Raw genomic sequence first — 21,610 nt, forward strand, 5'->3', positions numbered from 1 at the left:
GCAAGGGTAATGGCACGCTGTCGAGCCAGAGGAAGGAGAAACGATCGAGTACCGGGAAGATCGGCTGGCGTTCGCCGCCATATTACGGTCTGTGGCCTCAGAGATGCTGGCATATCTCTCCACCAAGCGCACCGTGCAATCGGCCTGTGAGGGAATCAAATCGCGTAGGTTGGTGTGCAGCGAGTGCGGGAATCCAACATCGAGCAGCTGCGGAAGGAGCTCTCGTAGATCCACTTTAAGGACGGCGAATCCGTCGATGATTTTTCAATGCGTATCACGGGGCTCGCCAACAGCATCACCACTCTCGGTGGGAGCATCAGCAAGACCGAAATCGTGAAATAGATGCTGCAGGTCGTCCCCGATCACCACGAGCAAGTTACGATTTCGATCGAGACATTGCTTGACGTGAACGACCTAACGGTGGAAGAGGTGACCGGAAGACTGAGTAACGTCGAGCAGCGGAAGAAAAATACCGCTTCAGCTGTCGACAAGGAGGGTCGTCTACTCCTCACTAAGGAAGAATGGCTTGCACGCCTAAAGCTTCGCGACAACACTGGCGAGAGCAACGGGCCCTCCAGCCGCAAAGGCGGTAAGAAGCCATGGAAAGCTCACGGGCGCACGTGCGGGAAAGATGGGGATCAAAAGAAGAAGTCTCGACCGATGGTAGGTCGATCTAGTGCTCGAACTGCGGGAAGAGAAGTCACCTGAGGAGGACGAGCCAGCTTTCTTCATGGCAAGTGCATACGTCCCCAATTTCGATTCCAAATCCACGGAGGTGGAGGTAATCGACGACGACGTCAAACCCGAGGAAGAGCTCCAGCTGGGCGTAGCAAAGAAGGCACCAGCTGGGGAGCCAATTCAACTGAATGAGGAGCGAGTGTTCGCTCAGATCGGTGAGAGGGACGAGCAACACGAGCATCGACGATGGATCCTCGACACAGGGGCAACAAACTATATGACTGGGGCTAGATCTGCGTTCTTCGAGCTCGACTCGGGGATTCACGGGACGGTGAAATTCGGCGACGGCTCCGTTGTCGAGATCAACGGGCGCGGCAGCATCCTGTTCGTCAGTAAGGGAGGCGAGCACCGCAAGCTGACCGACGTCTACTTTATCCTGAGGCTCAAGGCTAACCTTGTGAGCCTGGGTCAACTCGATGAGGCAGACTGCTTCATTTCCATCGAGAGCGGGCTATTCAAAATCTGCAATGATCGACGGCGGCTGCTCACGTTGGTTCGACGCACGAAAAACCGTCTTTACATCATAGAGTTAGAGATAGAGCAACCCGTCATCCTCTCGGCCAAGATCGAAGAGGTATCTTGGAGGTGGCACGCAAGGTACGGGCACTTAAACTTTTCTACTCTAGAAAAGCTACAGAAGGATGAGATGGTGCACGCCTTGCCGGCAATCAAAGGCGTGAACAAGCTGTGCGACGGGTGCCTCATCGGCAAACAGAGGCACACACCATTTTCGTCTCAGACATCCTACCGCGCCGATGAGCCGTTAGAGCTTGTACATGGCGATATTTACGGGCCCATCAAGCCAGAGACCCCAGGCGGTAAGAGTCTCTTCCTCCTGTTAGTCGATGACAAAAGCCGCTTCATGTGGCTGACCCTGCTGCAAGCGAAAAGTGAGGCGGCAGAGGCGGTTAAGCGCATTAAAGCGCGAGCGGAGGCCGCATGTGAGAAGAAGATGCGAATGCTGTGCACAGATCGAGGCGGAGAATTCACCTTGACAAGTTTCAGTAAGTACTGCGATGAGTTCGGCATACAACGACACCTAACAGCGCCCTACTCCCCCCAACAGAACGGAGTGGTGAAGCGCCAAAATCAGACCATCGTCGGGACAGCGAGGTCATTGCTGGTGACGGTCGGGATGCCTGGAAGATTCTGGGGAGAGGCGGTAATGACGACCGTCTATCTCCTCAATTGGTCACCAACCCGAAGCCTCAACGGGAAGACGCCATATGAGGCCTGGTACAACAAAAAGCCAGCGGTACATCATTTCTGCATGTTCAACTGCGTCCCCACCTCGCCAAGCTCGAAACCAGGGGGCTGAAGGCCGTCTTCATCGACTATGAACCTGGGAGCAAGGTGTACAAACTCTATGATCCTGTAGGGTTCGAGCTCACGTGTCTCGCGACGTCATCTTCGACGAAAGCACCTTCTGGCAATGGAACGACGTGATCGAGGCAGACCACAACCCAAATCAATTCACGGTGGAGTACCTCGTCACTGAGTCAGAAGAAGGAGAAGCCCAGCATCAGGAACCGTCACCGCCGCTAGCAGGTGCACCCTGTTAGGATCGCACAACAACGCACACGCTCGATCTAGATGAACACAAAGAATGGGATAGGGAAAATTGCAAGGAGAACTCTCGCTAAAAGGATTTTTTTTTTTTTTTAATTAATGACTTCAGGTATGTACAACAAGAGAGTACAGAGAATAGAAAGTACATTTTCAAAGCTCTACCGGACGAGATATATATATCGTTTAGTTTACTATATATAGCTTTAGCAGATTTAGCCATCTACTATATATAGCTATTTACCATATATAGCTTTACCGGATATAGCTTTACCATATATAGCTTTACTATATATAGATTTACCAAATATAGCTTTACCGGATATAACCGTTGACCAAGCTATAAATAAAGAGCAGGCTCCATAACCTAACAATTCTCCCACTTGGAGACTGATCCAGTCAACCAAGAATTTCATTCTCAAACGATCACTCCACCATACCAATTAAGGCTTTGCATAACCTTAATTTTCCAACATCAACACATTTTGTCAACATGTCTGCTAGATTCTTTGCGCCCTCTATCTTCTCCAAACACATATCTCCTTCTTCCACTAACCTGCGAGTGAAGTGGTATCATCTTCTAATGTGTTTTGTCCTTGAATGATAGACTGGGTTTTTCACCAACTGTATGGCACTCTGACTATCTGTATAAAGGATCTTCTTGCACTGCTTCCTACCTAATTCTTCTAGATAGTTTGTCATCCATATCATCTCATTTCAGCTTCAGCTATTGCCACGTACCTTGCTTCAGTAGATGAAAGAGCAACGCATTTCTGAAGCTTGGACATCCAACTCACTGCTGTTCCATCTATAGTGTAGATATATCCAGATGTGCTCTTGCTAGAGTCTACATCTCCACTCAAATCAGCATCCACAAAACCTTGCAAAACTACTTTGTCATTACCATAACAAAGTGAAGTATTGGATGTACCTCTCAGATATCTTAGAAGCCACTTCACAGCTTCCCAATGTTCTTTCCCTGGATTTGCCATGTACTTGCTAACAACTCCCACTGCATGTGTTATGTCAGGTCTAGTGCAGACCATAGCATACATCAAACTCCCAACTGCAAAAGCGTACGGAACTGATGCCATGTGCTCACGTTCCTCAACTGTCTTGGGAGATTGCCCCTTTGACAGTTTAATATGATTTGCCAAGGGGGTAGTCCTGGGTTTAGCATCATTCATCTTGAATTTGGACAACACCTTCTCAATGTACTACTCTTGGGATAGATTTATCTCGAGAAATCCTCATCCCAAGAATTTGCTTCGCTGCGCCCAAATCTTTCATCTCAAATACTGAAGACAAGCTTGCCTTCAAGTGGTTTATCTCCCTCATACTTGATCCAGCAATTAGTATATCATCCACATACAGGAGTAGAAACACATAAGAATCAGTGTATTCTTTGAGGTAGCAACACTGATCCTTTTCACTCCTGTGGAAACCACTCTTGCACATGAAGGAGTCAAACTTCTTGTACCATTGTCTCGGTGCTTGTTTCAGTCCATACAAGCTCTTATTGAGCTTACACACCATGTGCTCCTTGCCTGGAGATGCAAACTCTTCTGGTTGTTGCATATAGATCTCCTCATCTAGATCTCCATGTAAAAACGCCATTTTTACATCCATTTGCTCAAGGTGCAAATTCTCCGATGCAACAATACTTAGCAGAATTCGGATAGTAGTTAATTTCACAACTGGAGAAAAGATCTCAGCATAATCAATGCCTTTTCTTTGTGAATATCCTTTAACTACTAACCGAGCCTTAAACCTCCTTCTGTCATCTGGTTCAACCTTCATTTTGAACACCCATTTGTTCAACAGAGCTCTCTTTCCTGTAGGCAACTCAGTCAGCACCCACGTATTATTCCTTTCAAGTGAGCTCATCTCATCATCCATGGCTTGATCCCATTTGGTTGAATCTTCCACTTGTAGGGCCTCATCAAAGAACTCTGGTTCTCCTTCGTCACTCAGCAACAGATAATGTAATGAGGTTGAATATCTATCTGGTGCTTTGATAGTTCTGGATGATTTCCTCAACACCTGCTCAGGTGCAACTTACTCCACGTCTGGTTCTTCAGCAATAGGATCAGGAGTTTCTTGAGCTTCTGTTGTACCATCACTGGGTGAGTTTTCTTGCCACTCAAGTTCAACTCCCACTTGCTTCGTAGTCTCAGAGTTTATCTTCTCTCTGTCCTTGTACATGACATTTTCATCAAAGGTCACATCACAGTGTCTTAGAATTTTCATATTTTTCTCATCCCAAAACCTGTACCCGAACATGTCAGAGTCATAGCCTATGAAGTAGCATTTAACAGCCTTAGCATCAAGTTTATCTCTCTTCTCTGGATCAACATGAACATACGCAGTACAACCAAAGGTTCTCAAGTGAGAGTACTTGAGTTCTTTTTCTATCCATACTTCTTCGGACAATTTGAACTTCAAGGGTACTGACGGCCCTCTATTAATCAAATATGCTGCTGTGTTCGCAGCATCAGCCCAGAATGTCTTTGGCAGTCCAGAATGAATCCTCATGCTTCTTGCTCGCTCATTGAATGTTCTGTTCATCCTTTCTGCAATACCATTTTGTCTTGCCTTACCGGGAATTGTTCTTATTAATCCAATTCCCTCAGCTACACAAAATGTTATAAACTCTAATTTGTTGTACTCTCTTCCATTGTCAGACCTCAGGTATTTGATCTTCAAGCCGGTCTGATTTTCAACTTCAGCTTTCCACTTCTTGAAGGTGGTAAACACATCTGACTTGTGTTTCACAAAGTAAACCCATACCTTCCTGCTCAAGTCATCGATGAAGATGACGTAGTACCTTGATCCACCAAGTGATGAAACTGGAGATGGTCCCCAGACATCTGTATGGACCATTTCCAACCGCACTTTCTTCAGTTCTCTGGCAGCCTTTGTGAAACTAACTCGTTTCTGTTTGCCCATAACGCAACTCTCACAAAGACCCATATCAACAGATTTTAAGCATTCTAAAGCTCCTTTCGCAGTCAGCATCTTCATTCCTTTGACGCTCATATGTCCAAGTCTATTGTGCCATAGACCTGAATTGGAAGCACTCTCAGCAGCAGCAGTCATGTTTATACACTCTGCAGTAGTGTATAAGGTTCTGGATTTTGTGCCACGTGCAACAACCATGGCGCCCTTCACGATCTTCCAGGAACTCTTTCCAAACTCTGCTGCATAGCCTGTGCTATCCAACTGACCAATAGAGATCAGGTTTCTTGAGACCAGGAATGTATCTGACATCTTGTAATGTCCACTGATTTCCTGCTGGAGTTTGTATGGAGACATCTCCCTTTCCTTCAATCTCCAAGGTTTTGTTGTCGGCAAGATACACCTTCCTGAAATTTCCTGATTTGAAATTTCGAAACAATTCCTTACTTGAAGACGAATAGAACGATGCACCTGAATCCAAAATCCAGGATTCAGCTGGGCTATCCACACTAAGGATTAAAACGTCCTCAGCATCTTCTGTTGTATATATAGAATCATCATCATCTTTAGATTTATGATTCTGCTTCTTCTTCAGTTTTGTACAATCTTTCCGAAAGTGTCCTTTTCCCCCACAGCTCCAACACGTTACGTTGGGTTTGTTTGGAGATTTTCCCCGATTCTTAGATTTTGAACGCCCATGTTTGTTTGAGCTCTTTGATTTGCTTCTTCCCCTCGATCAACACTGAGAGCATTGCCTGATGAATCTCCAGTTTCCCGTTTGCGAATACTTTCGCTGAGAACTACATCTCGAATTTCATCAAACTTCAGTTTATCAGATCTTTGGGAACTGCTGATTGCGGCAACAACAATATCCCATGACTCGGGTAAGGATGACATCAAAATCAATGCTTTAATTTCATCTTCGAAATTAATTTCCACCGAACCCAGTTGACTTATGATCATATTGAATTCATTTATATGATCACCAACACGTCCACCTTCAAACATCTATAGATTGAACAATCTACGCATCAAATACACCTTGTTCATAGTCGACGGTTTTTCATACATATTTGACAGCGCCTTCATCAGATCTGACGTTGTCTTCTCCTTGATGATGTTAAACGCCATGTTTCTGGATAGCGTCAACCGGATCATCCCTAAGGCTTGTCGATCCTTGAGCTTCCACTGTTCCGTGGTCATGGTATCCGGCTTTACCCCCAACAGAGATTCGTGAAGATCTTTCTGGTACAGATAATCTTCAATCTGCATCTTCCAGAAACCGAAATCGGATCCATCGAACTTCTCAATTTCAATCTTTGAACTTTCCATCTTCACAGATCGTGGTGAATTTCGCCTAGCTCTGATACCAGTTGTTAGGATCGCACAACGCACACGCTCGATCTAGATGAACACAAAGAATGGGATAGTGAAAATTGCAAGGAGAACTCTGGCTAAAAGGATTTTTTTTTTTTTTTTTTTTTTTTTTATTGATGACTTCAGGTATGTACAACAAGAGAGAGTACAGAGAATAGAAAGTACATTTTCAAAGCTCTACCGGATGAGATATATATATGGTTTAGTTTACTATATATAGCTTTACCAGATTTAGCCATCTACTATATATAGCTATTTACCATATATAGCTTTACCGGATATAGCTTTACCATCTATAGCTTTACTATATATAGCTTTACCAAATATAGTTTTACCAAATATAACCGTTGACCAAGCTATAAATAAAGAGCAGGCTCCATAACCTAACACACCCCCTGAATGAGTGGAATTTGCAACACCACGGACTGCGTATTCGACGCTGGAGGCCGATCACGATGATGATCTGGTGGCCAGGTATCGGAGGATGGACGACCTAGTGGGAGGAGGTGAACCACCTGGACTGGCAGTGCGTGAGCTCGAAGAATGGCCGAACTGCATGCCATCAGTGCAGATGAACCAAACACCTTTGACAAAGCAGAAAGGAACCCGTGCTGGCGAAGGCAATGCAGGAGGAGATGACATCCATCACCGAGAACCAGACGTGGAGACTGGAGAATATGACGCCGGGACACCGAGTCATAGGGCTTAAATGGGTCTTCAAACTGAAGCGCAACGAAAAGGGAGAAGTTGTGAAGCACAAGGCCTGTCTGGTGGCGAAGGGCTACATCCAGAAGCAAGGAGTGGACTTCGAAGAGGTATTTGCGTCGGTGGCAAGGTTAGAATCTGTCCGCCTTTTGCTGGCAATTGCGGCACATTGCTCTTGGGAGGTCCACCATATGGACGTGAAGTCTGCTTTCCTTAACGGAGAGCTGAAGCAGACTATCTACGTCCGACAACCACCTGGCTTCCTGGACAACGACTGTAACGACCCTAAATTTCCACATACTCAGAGTCGCTACTAACGTCTCATGCTCATCTATAATGCGGAAATATAACTCTTACATGAATATAACTGATAACGTAAACTTCAAAAAAAACGTTTAAAACAACTTCTTCTCTGAAAAACACAGCCATGGTCTTACGTGTTTAAATATGAAATACTGAAATTTAGAGAAAACAAAAACAAATACAAAATAATTTAAAACAATGAAATGCAAAACAACCTATTCTAACTTATGACCAGAAATTCAAATATGAGTCTACCCTATGCACGTGCCACAGTCTCTGCTCGCGATGCCGTCGTCCTCCGTACAAGTGCGCCTTGCCTTTACCTGAAAAAAATGATGTGGCACACGGCCTGAGTATTTCAAAGAATACTCAGTAAGTGGCCCCACTATAGGGGGCCATGCAAATGCAAACACATGCAATCATGATTTAGGGACCTATCTCTAATCATCTTAGGGGTGGCCTCCAGTCTCGGACAAATTGGATGTGTAGTACTTCCCTACACACGACTCACACGTGCGAGTGTGAATCCTCAGGGCACTCGCACACCCCCTGGACCCTCTGGTCAAGCTAATCTGTAGCGACGTCCGGAGGTCAGCGGAACCCCATAGTGTCATGCACCTCATGAACACCCTCATCTGTGTGCTTTCGCACCTGTGCGCATACGCGCTCATCATACGGTGCGCGTCCGCACTCATCATCTCTAGGGGAAGTAGCCCTATGCTTATGAACATACAATATGCATGAGGTCCCTCTAAATCCATCGTAATGTCTCTTCTGACACAACCCTCTAGTCTCATCTCTTTGTTACTCTAGGTAACACATACTCGTGGATATTTATATTAATATCATTTTCACGCCCTAAGGGTTGTGTCCTATGTCGATCTAACGACATGATGCAATATGGCACTCATCATCATATAACATGCTCAATATGGAATACATCATCATATTAAGGTAAACGTCACGCAATCATCATACTCATCATATTGCCACAAAGTGCATCAAACATATCAAGTACGCATATTATATATATATATTCTATTTATATTAAGATTTCATTTTCTATTTTTTATTTCGGTTGACTTCTCTCATGTTTTTTGATATTCTTTCCTTACTCTGCTTTTTCTCTCAATTTTGTTCAAGACATATTCTTGACCAATTTTTGATCGATTCTTACCTAATCATATTGTTGGTCAATTCGGATCCATTCTTACTCCCAACTCTTCCCTTTTATTTTTCTCTTCGTATTTTTTTCTTTTGATTTTCTATTCTGGCCTTCTTTGTATTTTCTTCTCCCCTGCCTTTTCTATTTTATTTTTTTTTACTCTATATGCCTCTCTGTATTTTTTTTCTTTTACTTCTCTCCTTCTCTGTATTTTCTTCTCCCCTGCCTTTTCTATTTATTTTTTTTTACTCTATATGCCTTCTCTGTATTTTTTTTTCTTTTACTTCTCTCCTTCTCAGTATTTTCTTCTCCCCTGCCTTTTCTATTTTATTTTTTTTACTCTATATGCCGTCTCTGTATTTTTTTTTCTTTTACTTCTCTCTATTTTTTTTTTGTCTGTATGCCTTTTCTGTATTTTCTCTTTTTACTTCTTTCCTGCTCTATGTATTTTCTCTTTACTTCATGCTCTTTATTTATTTTTTTTTTTCTTTTCCCTGTCTTTCTACTTTTCTCTCTTTCCTTTTGATTTTGTTTACGGTATTTGGCCTTCTATCTATCTATCTATATATATATATATTTCTCTTTTTTGTATTCTAATTAATTCTTGTTTCCAAATCTTTCCTTTATCTTGTATGTATTTTATTTTTTTTCTTCCTTTAATTTTGTTAAAATCTAAAATTCACCGATAAATTTTCATTTCAAATCTTTCCTTTCTTCTTTCCTCTTTCCTTTCTTATTTACCTGTTAATTTTTTGTTCCGATTCTTCTCTTTTACTCTCTATTTTGTATTTATTTTTCTATCTGTTCGGTTGACAAATATTTATTTGCCTCATATGTTCTAGTTATTTTCTATGATCTAACATCATAACCAAAAATCTAAATATCTGGTCAAGAGAACCAGGGATCTAATTCTGAATAATTAGACAAAGGAAAAGAAAATCTGTTTTAGTTATTTTTCTATGACCTAACATCATAACCAAAAATCTAAATAAACAGGCAGGGAACAAGAGATTTTATTCGGATTAATTAGATAAAGGAGAAGGAAAACTGATGATTGGGATAAATGAAAAAGAGATATGAAATATGACTTACCGTAATAACAAAGCAAGATCTCTCTCCAATAATTAAATCTCCAACTCTCCTTGCAATCTCGTTGTTGGTATTTTCTTTTTTTTCATTGTAGGAACCTCCGATGCATCCAGTATTCTGATTTGGGTTTTTTTTTACGGATGAGTTGGTTGGGGAGAGATAGTTGGGAGAGGGAGGGGGATAGTGGGGAGTAGTTTAGGGAAAATCATTATTTTAATTATTTAATTATTTAATTTTTTTTTTTGGGTCGTTACAACGACAACCCGGGTAAGGTACTGCGTCTGCACAAGGCACTCTACGGGCTTCGACAAGCCCCACGAGCCTGGAACACGAAGCTCGACACTACCCTACTATCACTGAAGTTCAAGCGTTGTGCCTCTGAGCATGGCATGTACACGCACGGCCATGGCGAGCAGCGACTGATCGTGGGAGTGTACGTCGACGACCTCCTAATAGCTGGAGGCGACATGGAAGTCCTCGAAAGGTTCAAGAAGAAGATGTCAAAGAACTTCAAGATGAGCGATCTCGGCGTGCTCAGCTACTACCTCGGCATCGAAGTGCAACAGAATTCTACTGGCATCTCCATCTGCCAAAGTGCGTATGCAAAAAAGCTGTTGGACACAACTGGGCTTGCGGACAGTAATCCTACAAGGACGCCAATGGAGGCCCGACTCCAACTAAGGAAGGCCGGCACTACGACGACAGTCGACTCCATCAATTACTGCAGCATTTTTGGGAGTCTGCGCTATCTGGTAAACACTCATCTTGATCTTGCTTATTCTGTTGGATATGTGAGTAGGTTTATGAAAGCACCTAGGGAGGAGCATCTAGTGGCTGTCAAGCGCATCCTGCGCTATGTAGCCGGAACCAGAGGCTGGGGTGTAAGATACTGTGCAGGGAGAGGAAAGGAGAAACTCAAGCTGATCGGCTACAGTGATAGTGACATGGCCGGTGACATTAATGATCGTAAGAGCACCAGCGGAATGATCTACTTCCTCTCCGGTGGTGCGATTGTTAGGATCGCACAACAACGCACACGCTCGATCTAGATGATCACAAAGAAAATGATAGAGAGAATTGCAAGGAGAACTCTGGCTAAAAGAATTTTTTATTGATGACTTCAGGTATGTACAACAAGAGAGAGTACAGAGAATAGAAAGTACATTTCAAAGCTTTACTGGACGGGATATATATATGGTTCAGTCTACTAAATATAGCTTTACCAAATTTAACCATCTACTATATATAGCTATGTACCATATATAGCTTTACCGGATATAGCTTTACCATATATGGCTTTACCAAATATAGCTTTACCGGATATAGCCATTGACCAAGCTATAAATACAGGGAGCAGACTCCATAACTCAACAATTCTCCCACTTGGAGACTGATCCTACACCATACCAATTAGGGCTTTGCATAGCTTTAATTTTCGAACATCAACACATTTTGTCAACATGTCTGCTGGATTCTTTGCACCCTCTATCTTCTCCAAACACATATCGCCTTCTTCCACTAACATGCGAGTGAAATGGTACCGTCTTCTAGTGTGTTTTGTCCTTGAATGATAGACTGTGTTTTTCACCAACTATATGGCACTCTGACTATCTGTATAAAGAATCTTCTTGCACTGCTTCCGGCCTAATTCTTCTAGATAGTCTGTCATCCATATCATCTCCTTTCCAGCTTCAGCTATGGCCACGTACTAAGCTTCAGTAGATGAAAGAGCAATGCATTTCTGAAGCTTGGACATCCAACTCACTGTTGTTCCATCTATAGTGTAGATATACCCAGATGTGCTCTTGCTGGAGTCTACATCTCCACCCATATCAGCATCCACAAAACCTTGCAGAACTACTTTGCCATTGCCATAACAAAGTGTAGTATTGTATGTACCTCTCAGATATCTCAGAAGCCACTTCACAGCTTCCCAATGTTCCTTCCCTGGATTTGCCATGTACTTGCTAACAACTTCCACTGCATGTGTTATGTCAGGTCTAGTGCAGATCATAGCATACATCAAACTCCCAACTGCAGAAGCGTACGGAACTGATGCCATGTGCTCACGTTCCTCAACTGTCTTGGGAGATTGCCCCTTTGACAATTTAATATGATTTGCCAAGGAGGTAGTCCTGGGTTTAGCGTTATTCATCTTGAATTTGGACAACACCTTCTCAATGTACTGTTCTTGGGATAGATTTAATGTGCCCGCAGATCTATCTCGAGAAATCCTCATCCCAAGGATCTGCTTCGCTGCACCTAAATCTTTCATCTCAAATACTGAAGACAAGCTTGCCTTGAGGTGGTTTATCTCCCTCATACTTGATCCAGCAATTAGTATATCATCCATATACAGGAGTAGAAACACATAAGAATTAGTGTATTTCATGAGGTAGCAACACTGATCCTTTTCACTTCTGTGGAAACCACTCTTGCTCATGAAGGAGTCAAACTTCTTGTACCATTGTCTCGGTGCTTGTTTCAGTCCATACAAGCTCTTATTGAGCTTACACACCATGTGCTCCTTGCCTGGAGCTGCAAATCCTTCGGGTTGTTGCATATAGATCTCCTCATCTAGATCTCCATGTAAAAATGCCGTTTTTACATCCATTTTCTCAAGGTGCAAATTCTCTGATGCAACAGTACTGAGTAGAATTTGGATAGTAGTTAATTTCACAACTGGAGAAAAGATCTCAGCATAATCAATGCCTTTTCTTTGTGAATATCTTTTAACTACAAACCGAGCCTTAAATCTCCTTCTGCCATCTGGTTCAACCTTGATTTTGAACACCCATTTGTTCAACAGAGCTCTTTTTCCTGTAGGCAACTCAGTCAGCACCCACGTATTATTCCTTTCAAGTGAGCTCATCTCATCATCCATGGCTTGCTCCCACTTGGTTGAATCTTCCACTTGTAGGGCTCATCAAAGAACTCTGGTTCTCCTTCGTCAGTCAGCAACGCTAATGTAATGAGGTTGAATATCTATCTAGTGCTCTGGTAGTTCTGGATGATCTTTTCAACACCTGCTCAGGTGCAACTTGCTCCACGTCTCGTTCTTCAGCAATAGGATCAGGAGTTTCTTGAGCTTCTGTTGTACCATCACTGTGTGAATTTTCTTGCCACTCAAGTTCAACTCCCACTTGCTTCGTAGTCTCAGAGTTTATCTTCTCTCTGTCCTTGTACATGACATTTTCATCAAAGGTCACATCACATTGTCTTAGGATCTTCATATTTTTCTCATCCCAAAACCTGTACCCGAACATGTCAGAGCCATAGCCTATGAAGTAGCATTTCACAGCCTTAGCATCAAGCTTATCTCTCTTCTCTGGATCAACATGAACATACGCAGTACAGCCAAAGGTTCTCAAGTGATAGTACTTGAGTTCTTTTCCTGTCCATACTTCTTCGGGCAATTTGAACTTCAAGGGTACTAACGGCCCTCTATTAATCAAATATGCTGCTGTGTTCACAGCATCAGCCCAGAATGTCTTTGGCAATCCAGAATGAATCCTCATGCTTCTTGCTCGCTCATTCAAGGTTCTGTTCATCATTTCTGCAATACCATTTTGTCTTGCCTTACCGGGAATTGTTCTTATTAATCTAATTCCCTCAGCTGCACAAAATGTTATAAACTCTGATTTGTTGTACTCTCCTCCATTGTCAGACCTCAGGCATTTGATCTTCAAGCCGGTCTGATTTTCAACTTCAGCTTTCCACTTCTTGAAGGTGGTAAACACATCTGACTTGTGTTTCACAAAGTAAACCCATACCTTCCTGCTGAAGTCATCGATGAATGTGACGTAGTACCTTGATCCACCAAGTGATGAAACTGGAGATGGTCCCCAGACGTCTGTATGGACCATTTCCAACCGCACTTTCTTCGGTTCTCTAGCAGCCTTTGTGAAACTAACTCATTTCTGTTTGCCCATAACGCAGCTCTCACAAAGACCCATATCAACAGATTTTAAGCCTTCTAAAGCTCCTTTCGCAGTCAGCATCTTCATTCCTTTGACGCTCATATGTCCAAGTCTATTGTGCCATAGACTTGAACTAGAAGCACTCTCAGCAGCAGCAGTCATGTTTATACACTCTGCAGTAGTGTATAAGGTTCCGAATTTTGTGCCACGTGCAACAACCATGGCGCCCTTCACAATCTTCCAGGAACTCTTTCCAAACTCTGCTGCATAGCCTGTGCTATCCAACTGACCAATAGAGATCAGGTTCTTCTTGAGACCAAAAATATATCTGACATCTTGTCATGTCCATTGATTTCCTGCTGGAGTTTGTATGGAGACATCTCCCTTTCCTTCAATCTCCAAGGTTTTGTTGTCGGCAAGATACACCTTCCCGAAATTTCCTGATTTGAAATTTCGAAACAATTCCTTACTTGGAGACGAATGGAACGATGCACCTGAATCCAAAATCCAAGATTCAGCTGGGCTGTCCACACTAAGGATTAAAACGTCCTCAGCATCTTCTGTTGTGTATATAGAATCATCATCATCTTCAGATTTATGATTCTGCTTCTTCTTTAGCTTTATACAATCTGTCCGAAAGTGTCCTTTTCCCCGACAGCTCCAACACGTTACGTTGGGTTTGTTTGGAGATTTTCCCCAGTTCTTTGATTTTGAACGCCCATGTTTGTTTGAGCTCTTTGATTTGCTTCTTCCCCTTCGATCAACACTGAGAGCATTGCCTGATGAATCTCCAGTTTTCCGTTTGCGAATACTTTCGCTGAGAAATACATCTCGAATTTCATCAAACTTCAGTTTATCAGATCCTCGGGAACTGCTGATTGCGGCAACAACAGTATCCCATGACTCGGGTAAGGATGACATCAAAATCAACGCTTTAATTTCATCTTCGAAATTAATTTCCACCGAACCCAGTTGACTTATGATCATATTGAATTCATTTATATGATCCGCAACACGTCCACCTTCAGACATCTGTAGATTGAACAATCTACGCATCAAATACACCTTGTTCATAGCCGACGGTGTTGCATACATATTTGACAGCGCCTTCATCAGATCTGACGTTCTCTTCTCCTTGATGATGTTAAACGCCACGTTTCTGGATAGCGTCAACCGGATCATCCCTAAGGCTTGTCGATCCTTGAGCTTTCACTGTTCCGTGGTCATGGTATCCGGCTTCACCCCCAACAGAGGTTCGTGAAGACCTTTCTGGTACAGATAATCTTCAATCTGCATCTTCCAGAAACCGAAATCGGATCCATCGAACTTCTCAATTCCAATCTTTGAACTTTCCATCTTCACAGATCGTGGTGAATTTTGCCTTGCTCTGATACCAGTTGTTAGGATCGCACAACAACGCACACGCTCGATCTAGATGATCACAAAGAAAAGGATAGAGAGAATTGCAAGGAGAACTCTGGCTAAAAGAATTTTTTATTGATGACTTCAGGTATGTACAACAAGAGAGAGTACAGAGAATAGAAAGTACATTTCAAAGCTTTACTGGACGGGATATATATATGGTTCAGTCCACTAAATATAGCTTTACCAAATTTAACCATCTACTATATATAGCTATGTACCATATATAGCTTTACCGGATATAGCTTTACCATATATGGCTTTACCAAATATAGCTTTACCGGATATAGCCGTTGACCAAGCTATAAATACAGGGAGCAGACTCCATAACTCAACAGCGATCTGTTGACAATCAACAAAACAGAAGGTAGTTGCTTTGTCTTCCTGCGAAGCAGAATACATTGCCACTTCGATGGCAGCAACACAGGGGGTCTCGCTTGCGCGACTAATGGAAGAACTCATCGGGAGAGAAAGCGATCCACCAATGCTATACGTGGACAACAAAGCTACGATCTCCCTGATCAAAAATCCAGTTTTGCATGACCGGAGTAAGCACATAGAAATCAGATTCCACTACATTCGAGAATGTGCAGATCGAGGGCTCATCAAGATTGATTTCATCCGAACAGAGGAACAACTTGGAGACATTTTCACCAAGTCCCTGGCGTGGGTAAAATTTGAAGAACTACGCTCAAAGATCGGAGTTCCAATAATAAGGTAGATATAGCACAGCTTTTAGGAGGAGATTATTAAATAAAAGATATGGTCCTTAAATTTAGTTAAGTTGTTTTGACCTTTTAAATTTCTGAATTCACGCTAATGGAAGAGCGTAAATTTGGCCGGTCGTTTTTGGCTAACTTTGGGCGAAGTTTTCGCCCACTCTCTCCCTCTCTCTTTTTACTTTCCGCTATTATTTCTTCGAAGAAACTTTCTTCGGCCGTTTGTTTTTCCTCGACGTTTTGCCAAGAGTCAACAACGAGATGCATGCTTCATGAGAAGGATCTTCCCAAACGTTTTTGGGGAAAAGCAACAAACACTGCTATTGGCTTGCCAAATTGAATTTCAACAAAAGCTATGAAGAACCTGACACCATTTGAAGTTTGGTATGGCTACAAACCTTCTTTAAAGTTCCTTAGATTATTTGGGTGGCTTTGCTTCACTTACATTCCATAGGTCAAGCGTGATAAGCTTGACAAAAAGGCAAAAGCTCGGATCTTTGTTGGGTATAGCACTATATCCAAATCTTATAGAGTTTTTCAACCACACACTAGTTGTGTTATTGGGAGCCAAGATGTTCATTTTGCTTAAATGAGCAATAGAATTGGGAAGAACAGACCAAGGTGAATTAGATTTCTAATGCATCAAACAATTTAATCCTTGGTAGCATGTTAGAAGAGTCTGAAGATGAACGACTAGAAGAGTCTGAAGATGAATGACAAGAAGAGTCTGAAGATGAACAACAAGAAGAGTCTGAAGATGAACGACAAGATGCTTTGGTTGATGATGCACCTGTTAGAGGAGGAACTTTCGGTGATCGAGAAAAACAAAACCTGGGAGTTGGTTGAACAACCCTTACAAAGAAAGATAATTGGAGTAAGATGCGTGTTCAAAACAAATCTTGGAGTTCACAGCATCTAAACAAAGAGGAGTGTTAAAGATCACGTATTTGTTTAGATTGTTGTGAATTAGTATCCGATTAAATCTCCTTATAGTTAGGAGTTGATTTAGTTTTGATTTGATTTAATTTTTTATTTGTTTACTAGTTTGTTACCCAATTTTCTACCGATTTTTTTGGTAGATTTTCTAAATATCTTTTTGTATTCTTGGTATATATATATAGAGAGCATTCTTGCTCTTCATAATATAATATTCTCATCAACCATTCAATCACTCCCTCTTTCACTAACAAATCTTTCTATAAAAGTTAAGATATCATTTAGGACATGAGTTCTCTCATGGAGACACGTGATTAGTAGTAGTTTTCGTGCACAAATTAGAACTCACCTTAGAATTCAAAGAAAAGAGTAATTACCTTCCTCTTTTAAAAAAACCATAAGCCCTCCAAAAGAGGCCTTTTTCGCTTCCACCTATGTTACTACGTGTCACAGTCATACATTTTCAACTGTGCAGTGTCGTGATCTTAACACGATTACGACAACCCTTGAGGGAAGCCCAAATCCCATATACATTTTTTGCCAATTTTTTAGGCTTCGTCGGACCTTACGCGAGGTTTGTCTTCGCCAACCGAATATAACTCGTGTGAAATCCAAGCTGGTTTTGCTACACAAGCTGTCTGCGCGTGCAGGTTCAATCTTTTGTGACCCGATCGACTTACCTCTACACTAGACCAAGTAATCGGCTCGACCTCGCCTCTAGTCAGGGGCAAGGTCTCTCAATGCAACATTGCGTTTATTGAGGCATTGGTCCCTCCCGTGTCCATGTCGTATCATTTATGAACTATGTATTAAATGGTAGGTGTATGATCCAACCTCCGACACATGGGCTGGAGAGCAATGATGGCACATCCGTGCCGTCCAATTTTGTTATTAAAAATCTCATTTCAAAAGAAGTCGTCTGAGACACTAATCTCGCAATGCTAACCCTGACTATGACACGTATGTGCCAAAGGGTAGCTTGTTTAGGCCACAAGGGTGGTGGAGAGCTGACCCCATACCTCCCCTAAGGTACATTCTAAGGCATTTTCAATCTTTTTGGAGTAGACGTGATTTTGCTTAACGACCATACGGCCTCGTGGAACGATGATTCAGTGTCTGATTGACACAAAATTTGCTAGCATTCATATTTCATATGGATGGACATAACTCCAAAGCCACATGCCCAAATTCTCTCCATAACCGTAACTTTCGAGTTTTAGGCTTGGAGCCCTACCCTACCCTTCATCAAGCCTATCTTTGCCCCTCTTGTCCACTCGTTGGCTCCATTTTAGTGATGCCTCAATTTAGCTTCAATGCACATTCCTTTGGTGTGTTAGATGATGCACCGTTCTCTTCGGTCGCATCATGACATTCGTCTTGTATGCACATGATGGTCACAACCTACTCTCTTCCTAGTATGGTTGTGACACTATGCAGAAAAGGCCAAAAGTCAATTCTAAGAGAACGAAGGCCAAGTTTTGAACCGATTATGAAACAGCTAAAATGACTTTTGTCATGTTTAAGACCACTCTCAAGCGTGTCTTCGAGATTATCTAAAATCAACTTAATACTCAAGTTCACAAATTTGAACACAATTTTCTTACCAAAAAAATTGGTTTCAAATGATTAAAAACATTATTTCCAAGAACCTAACAAAAGTGACTTAAGCTATTTAAAAATCATTACCGAACATTCTTAGAGTCTTTTTGTGATTCTTATCCTCTAATTTTAAAGAAATTTTCTAACACTTCATATTAGACCTAACACATTAGGAATGTCCAAACTTTGAGTCATTAAACTAATTACATGCAAACTATATTCTAATAGCACATGATCTCAAGTTTCAACACACAATCACGGTATCTCATCAGCAATCCTAATTAATTGAATTTTACCCTAATTTTCCAATCAGTACAAAATGATGAAATTTGTGGATCGAATTCACCAAAAAACAAAAAAACAAAAAAACATTACACTTCTAATTTTGATTCTCTATTTTTGTGTAGGTATCTGAAAATGCAAAGTTGCAGAGTCTGAGTAGAGTACCAAATAAAACATCCAAATTCTTAATGGTGAACAGCCATAACCATATTAGTCAGATTCTTCTTCTTGCGAACATCATATGCATCAAACGCCATTGCAAATTGCCCATTGAAGACTGGTTGCCATTTGAGGAAGCAGAATCAAACACTGATTCTAATGAGGATTTTTCGAGTCTCATTCGAACTCAATCCCGATTTCGAATCAAAATTTTCAATCCCAATCTCGTAGTCGTAAAAAACTGTTTCAAAACTTCAAATGTTGAGATATATTATTTATGGAATATATCTTAGATATTATATTTTAATATTTTTTCTTTTCTGATTTGATTTATAATATATTTTATTTTATTCTCAGTATTTAAGTAGTTTATATTTTCGTATTAGTTGCTAGCTTGTATCCTTTTTAAAGGATATCAATATCAATGAGAATACACACCTTCCTAATTTTATTTTTATTTCTCATTCTTAACATGGTATTCCTAATATCAAAGCATCGATCTTGGTATTCCTAATACCCCTTGGACTCTGTTAAACCTAAAGCCAAACCCAGCATCTTCAAATTTCTCACCAAGCTCAAAGGTGGCATATTCAAGATGTTCGTATTTTCTTTCACAACCTCTCAAGTGATCTAGTGCACCGATCTTGGTGTTATTATCCAACTTCAAAACTTCGGATGTTTATTTAACACATCCTTATTATATTCATCATTCTGATCAGCCAGGATATTGACTTGATCCAATCAAATTAAATGGAACAAATTATAAATCCTAGAATAAATCATTTATGCATGGACCAAGAAGTGATCAGGGAGGATATTCACTTGTTCCAATCAAATTAAATGGGACAAGTTACCAATCCTCGAGTCAATCATTGCAGTCTATTTCTGAGTTTTACATCTTTCTTGGAAATTCAATCATTTCTTGAAAGTCTAAAAATGCAAACCAATCAAAGGCGGTCTATTTTTTAAAGATATTTTCACTACTGTGAAGACAAAAGTGTTATTGATCTACACTCTCTTCTCAAAGACAACTTGGGTGTTATTGACCTAAAGTCGTAAATTATCTCTTATATCTCAATACTCCCCTCAAGTTGGAGAGTAAATGTCAATAACACCCAACTTATCTTTACGACCTCAAATTATCTCTTACTGCAATGAGAAGAGATTTCCTTTACTTTTTAGGTTCTACCAAACTTTCGCTTTATTGAGTCCCAGACAATTTTAATTTGAGTTTAGGTCATATTATATATATTACTCAATTTTAAATATAATAGACCAAGTTATAAAATTTTGAAATAGTGAGTTATATATTAAGAATTATTAGATATAAATTAAAGATTTTTTTATTTTATTTTTTTTTTGGATTTTGGAGAAAAAAAAATTAATTAAAGAAAGAAAAAGAAAAAAAAGATATGAGAGGGACGTGGCGAAGTGTTAAGAATAAGAAATAGAATAAGGTGTGTATTCTCATTGATATTCATAACCATTAAACAGGATACACGCTACCAACTAATCCCTATAAATAAGGAAAATATAAACTAATTAAATATTGAGAATAAAATAAAATATATTACTAATCAAATCATAAAGGAAAGAATATTAACTAATTACGAATATATAAGATATATTCCATAACTAATTATTATAATATATTCTCCAAATATTATATCTCGATACTCCCCTCAAGTTGGAGAGTAAATGTCAATAACACCCAACTTATCTTTACGAGTGTAGGTCAATAACACCCAAATTGTTTTTGTTGATGATCTAGACATATTGGTTTGCTTTTTAGACTTATCAAGAAATTATTGAATTTCCCAAAAAGATGCAAAACTCATAAATAGACTGCCTTTTGATGTATCTCAGAATTTGAAGAGCTGTGATCCACTCCAGGATTAGTAATTTGTTCCATTTAATTTGATTGGAACAAGTGAATATCCTGACTGTGATAAATATAATAAGGATGTGTTAAATAAGCATCCGAAGTTTTGAAGTTGGATAATAACACCAAGATAGGTGCTCTGGATCACTTGAGAGGTTGTGAAAGAAAATACAAACATCTTGAATATGCCACCTTTGAGCTTGGTGAGAAATTTGAAGATGCTTATAACGTATTCTTGATATTGGATGATCGAGAATAGTTTGCCAACCACAGTTCTCGGTCTAGTAGAATGATTGAGATTCGGAAGCAATGGCGATGGTTTGGAAGTTGTTGAAAGCAGGAAGATGTAGTTGTTGTGATACTCGATTGGATTTATCACGATGAAACTTATCACAATGGATGAACCGCGGCTGTAAAGGTTTCACTGATTTTGTTAGGGTTTGGCTCTGATACCCAACCTTAACTCAAGAAGAAATTTTGATATTTAAGAATATCAAGATCGGTGCTCTGATACCATATTAAGAGTGAGAAATAGAATTGGGATCGAAGGTGTGTATTATATTCATAACGTTTAAATAGGATACAAGCTACCAACTAATACCTACCAATAATGAAAATATAAACTAATTATATATTGAGAATAAAATAAAATATACTACTAATCAAATAATGAAGTAAAGAATATTAATCAATTATTATAATATATTCTCCAAATATTAAATATCTACAAATAGGGTGCGTGCTCGTGTTGGAGGCATTATTTTTATTATTTTTATTATTATTATTATTA

The sequence above is a fragment of the Cucurbita pepo genome, chromosome 11 (genome assembly GCF_057944985.1).
Source record: "Cucurbita pepo subsp. pepo isolate OVF chromosome 11, ASM5794498v1, whole genome shotgun sequence".
NCBI lineage: Eukaryota > Viridiplantae > Streptophyta > Magnoliopsida > Cucurbitales > Cucurbitaceae > Cucurbita > Cucurbita pepo.